Genomic DNA, 6,000 nt, shown 5'->3' with positions numbered 1-6,000 from the left:
CACTAAATTAATTTTTGTTTTAATGTAAGGAGTTTTTTGTATATTTGTTTTGTTTTGCTTGCTATTGTTTTTGTGCGTTTGCTCTACCAGCTGATGCTTAGGAATATCATTCTCTACTTGGCCCTGCTTTATCTTTTTCTATAAGGAAGAAAATAATTTCTGCTCGCTGAGGGGTGGGAAAGCCAGGAGACTAAACTTTCACACTATCACCAACAATATGAGATCCTATAATAATCGTTTTCTAATTTTACCCTTTCAAAAAAAAAAAGAGAGTATTTCTGCTTTCAGCAGTTTTATTGCTACTAGATATCTTCTGATTAATTATTTGCCTTTATGAATAACTGTTCTTTCCAAAACAATCTAAGAGGCTCCTTATATATTCCAAGACTTAATCAGATTATACACAAAAAGGTTTTCAAATTAAGTATTTAGTTTTCCAATTACAAATTAAAATACTATAGACCCATTTGGAAAAAATGGGATATTATAAAAACTACATAAAGAAGAATGAATGAATGATTCAAAATCCAACTAACGACTTTATAGTAAGAACATTTCTTATAGTTTTTTATGTTAGGATAATATTTTATATAAAAAGTCACATTTTGCTTTTTCACTTAATAAAGTAAAAGATTTTCTGTATAGTGTTACAGACTCTTCATAAGCATAATATTTAAAGCATGCAAAATAATTCATCATCATATGTGTGTCCAATATTTATTAGTCATTAGCCAGTTTTTAGCATTTGAACTGCAGTCTAATTTTTTTCAGTACAAAAATATTGTAGAAAATTGTAGTTTCTAATTTTTTAAATCATCAATTTTTTACTCATTCCCACATAAAATAGATTTAATATGAACATCAATTTCGGTTAAATGCAAAAAGGTGATGTTTCACTGCATATGAAATTCCTCGGGTCCTCTCTGCATATGAAATTCCCATGCTGCACAAAAATGGTCCAAAGACTTCTTTCTGGGTAATGAATACAAAACTAGAGTTAATCCTTCTCCTTTGCTGTATTAATCCCAAATCTCTCTTCTCATAACTCTATTTCCCTTTCCTTTTAAAAAAATCCTAATTACTTTAAATTATTTTCTGCCATAAAGTTCACTGGGCTTTGGTTATTTACAGGTATCCTATACAGTGAGAGAATAATGTATCTTCATTGTGTTCAAGTACCCAGATAAATGAACCTGCTGTTATAAGGTATTATCTTAAAGCCTTTCTGATGTTTTCTCTTAGGACTTGATTACAATGAAATGTTCACACTGGGACTGGGGTACATAGAATAGTAGGCAGAGAGTTATTATTGTGGGTTAAAAATTTGTTGGCCAACAGTTTATAAAATTTTTCAACTAAAGCAATTTTTAAAAACATGTAATCTGAGAATAACATGGTCTCAAAATAAAACTGTGTGGTGTTTACTCTACAAACAACTCCTCCTGCTTCTCTTACTATACCTTGCTAGAGTTCTACTTTTGACCATCTTACTCTTTGCCTCCAGAGTTGTGGGGCAGATATGCAGTTTGGTCTTTTTGTTGAATCACTGAGCACGAGACATTGGAATGACCTTGTACAAAGGCTTCATTTTATAAGTGAGGTAACTAGATCTTACAAATTTTAAGGAATCTGTCCTACATCATGCAGCTAGCTGGTTCATGGCTGATTTGAAACTAGTATGTTTTCCAAAACACTATGCTACATCATAAAAATGGATAATTACAAGTTAGCTGAAAACATTTCTTCTAGGAGGGTAAATCATTCAGAAAGAAAAATTGGGATGACTTTAGGCTTTAATTTAAAAACTGTTTGTAAAGGCATGAACCATAGAGAGCAAGAGCATAAATCTGACTCAGGATAAATCCAACCCACTTCAGCCATGGTGATCTTACCTTCAGTGAGAGATGAAAAGAGGGATCTTGAAGCTTGTTTTACCAAATAACTTCAGTTGTATATTAGTCCATTTTCACATTGCTATAAAGAATTGCCTGAGACTGGGTAATTTATAAAGGAAAGAGGCTTAGTTGACTGACTCACAGTTCAGCATGTCTCGGGAGGCCTCAAGAAACTTACCATCATGGTGGAAGGCGAAGGCGAAGCAAAGCACCTTCTTCACAGGGTATCAGGAAGGAGAATGCACACAGGTGGAACTACCAAACACTTATAAAACCATTGGATCTGGTGAAAACTGACTCACTATCATGAGAACAGCTTGGAGGAAGCCGCCCCCACGATTCAGTTGCCTCCACCTTGTCACTCCCTAGACACTTGGGAATTATGGTGATTATGGGGATTACAGTTCAAGATAAGATTTTGGGTGGGGACACACCCAAACCATACCAAAACCATTTTAATTACAGTTACTATTTTAATAACCTCATCCTCCCCCGTAATCTTGTGCATATATACAAGGGTTGTGGGTTGGGGCATATTTGTCATGGAAAAACAAAACAAAACAAAACAAAAAAAACTTGTATGTATGTTTCCCAGGATAAAACTTCCAGTATATCCTCAGAACCAATGTTAAATTAATTTTTGTTTTAATGTAAGGAGTTTTTTGTATATCACCCTTAGTTGATTCTCCCCAAAACCAAGGAGATCTTCTCCAAGATGACTTTTTCTTCATTATTATTTATATAACTGGCTAGGACTTTTAAATGACAGTTTGCCTTACTAAAGAAATACAGAAAGAAAAACTAAAGGGAAAACTAAAGGTTCTGCTTTTTTGAGCACCCAACTATGTAAGTCAATAAACATTTAAAAACAAGATCTCTCTATATCTCCCAATACCAAGTATTGTGTTTTGCATAAACCAGTTCACCATTAAATATCTATGGAAGGAGATAAATATTCATGGAAAGGAGAAAAAGAAGGAAAGGGGAGAAGGAAGAAAAAAATATGTATGAGCTATAGACAAAGAAGAAAAAGAAAGAACTAACATAACCGACATCTAACCATTTGTTGGACATTTGGCTTATAGTCTTATTTTATCCTAACAAAGATAATAGGAATTTTATCTATACTTAGCTGATGAAGGAATGAAGTTCAAAGTTCATGTATAGTTGAGGAGCCATGAAGAGAGAGATTCAAATATCTACCCTTCCAGTTCTCCCTGTCTTCACTATGGTATTTTCCTAGGATCACTGTAACAGCTTCCTGACTCTCCTTGCTTCCACTTTAGCTTCCCTAAAAATAGTAACTGCTCAGCAACCAGAGCCTCTTTAAAATATAAATCAGATTGTGTCACTGTTCCCTGTGTGAATCATTCTAGTGGCTTCCTTTTGCATTTAGAATAAAATGTAAATTTCTTCATAAGTCTAAAAAGCCCTACTTCACCTGGCCTGTACCTCTGTCTCCAATACCCTATCACTCTCACCCTCACTAGCCTCCATCCACACTACTTGCCAAGAATACAAGAATACAAAGCCTACACCCAGCCTTGGCCTTTCAACTTCCCAGATTCCTCCTGCCTGAAACGCTTTCACCTGCAGGCCAAATCTGACTCTCCCACTCCTGCCTGTTTTTCTAAATAAAGACTTTCATGGGAGCAGTGGCTCAATTCCAGCACTTTGGGAGGCTAAGGCAGGCAGATCACGAGGTCAGGAGTTCGAGACCAGCTTGACCAACTGAAACCTCATCAGTCAATGTGAAACGTCATCTCTACTAAAAATACAAAAATTAACCGGGTGTGAGGGCACACACCTGTAATCTGAGCTACTTGGGAGGCTGAGGCAGGAGAATCACTTGAATCCAGAAGGCGGAGGTTGCAGTGAGCCAAGATCACACCACTGCACTCCAGCCTGGGTGACAGAGCAAGACTCTGACTCAAAAAAAAAAAAAAAAAAAAGAGTTATTATTACACAGCCACAGCCATTTCTTTATGTATTATCTGTAGCTGCCTTAAATTATGACCTGTCTGCCTCTATCTGTTCACTTATATGATGTTTCCTTCTAAATTGCTGCTTCCAAAGAGAGGCCTTCTCTGACTACCCAGTCTAAAATACCTCCTTGCCACAAATCTTATCATCCTATTGTTCTTATAAGATTTATTTTACTCATTTATTGATATATTAATTATCTAACTCCTCTTTCTAGAATCTGTGTTCTATGAGAGTAGTAAACCTTACTACTTTTGCCAGTTACTAACATAGAGTCATCTCTTGATAAATACTTTTAGTAAATGAATATATGATGGAACACTTTGTTTTTATTACTCCAAAACTCAAGATTTTTTATTACATAATGACTCTCTCGAACAACAAAAGAATGTCTGGCCATAGGAAAAGACAATGTATAATTAAGCAATTTTTGTTCAGTTCTGAGGATCTACTTGATATTCAACAGAGACAGGCATCATACCATCTTCAAGAAAACCATAAAGTCTGTGAAACACAGAGTACACATTTGTAGAATACACACTTGTAGAGTACGCTCCAACTTAATGGGCAGTGCCATATGAGATCAACTTATAACCACCAGGCAAAGGCATTTGGAAGGTTTCCATGTGGAGAGGAGTTCGTTCTGGGTTAGCCCTGGAAAACACTTCAAAGTAAGCAGTGTATCTTGTGAGCTCAATAACTTGACTTTTGTCTTTATAGCATTCCCTCTTTCCACTGATGCAATCACTATCCTCCTGCTGATGAATCCTGATATACCCAAACAGTATCAAAGCTGCTATGGTCTGAATGTTGTTGTCCCTAAAATCCATATGTTGGAACCTACTACCCAATATGATACGGTGGGGCCTTCAAGAAGTGATTAAGTCATGAGTGCTCCACCCTCATAAATGCAATTCATACCCTCATAAAGGATGCTTGAGCAAGCTTCCTTGCCCCTTCTGCCAAGTGAGGACACAGCAAGTGCCATTTATGTGAAACAGGCCCTCATCAGAACCAAATCTGCTAGCGCCTTGATCTTAGACTTCTCAGCCTCCAGAGCTATATGCAATAAATTTCCACTATTTATAAATTACCCAGTCTAAGGTATTTTGTTACAGCAGCCCAAAAGGACAAAGAAATAAGTCCATAAGAGAGCTACCCAAGCTTCTTACAGCCTTTTCCGATAAAGTTTGCTCATCTTGAGGCTGATTCCTGAAATACCTTTATCTGCTACTGAAAGTTGATTGTAATACACTGATCATGCAAATAAAAAACTGGTACCAAGTCAGCTGATATGTTGCTCCCTACTTGAGAGAGCTGTTCTTGGAAAGCCATTTGCCTTCATTTGGGGTCATTAAAAAACAAGATATTTTAAATCTTTTTGCAAGCCCAGTTACTGACATTACCTCCTGGGTGTCCCTAAATGTATAATATTCTATCAACCAAGTCTTGGGGTAAGAATGGCTCTAATTAGTTGGGACATCTTTAATAACTGTAAAGTGAGTATGTAGGATTAGATAATCTCTGAGTCCCTTCAATTCCAAAAGCCTATGCTTTTATAATGAACTTTACAGACTTCAGAGCAGTGGGAAAGCATATGGAGTATGGACCCTGAATGAAACATCACATTGATGGGAAACAGAATGTTGGTTTTTAGGGGGGAAATGCCTTAATCTTGTTAAGCCATAGTTTCCTAGGTACAATGTAGACATAATAATGCCTGCCTCTTCTGTAGTTACGATAATTACAATGTGCTAATTGCATATAAAGCAGCTTAGAGCTGTAGCTAGCTAATAAATGAAACCTAGTTTTATTATTATTTTTCTAGTGTTCTCAACTCTCAATATATTTATAGTAGTATGATACTGAATATTACATTGGTTATATTCTGATAAAATCATCATCTTAGGAAATGGGACATACTAGAGATAAATTTCAAAGAACTGGAAGAATATGGAAGAGTTGATATAGTGAGCCAACAAGGATGAGCTCTTGTCTTGGAATTTGGAGAGTTAATTAACACAGCTACACAAATGAACTATGATCTATTTTTGACCTTAAATCAAGAAACTTGTTCTCAAAGGGAGATTATTAAGGACACATTGGGGTGGGAAGGGACATA

This window comes from Macaca fascicularis, chromosome 1 (genome assembly GCF_037993035.2).
Source record: "Macaca fascicularis isolate 582-1 chromosome 1, T2T-MFA8v1.1".
NCBI lineage: Eukaryota > Metazoa > Chordata > Mammalia > Primates > Cercopithecidae > Macaca > Macaca fascicularis.
The sequence above is the reverse complement of the archived record's forward strand: the minus strand, read 5'-3'. Positions refer to the sequence as shown.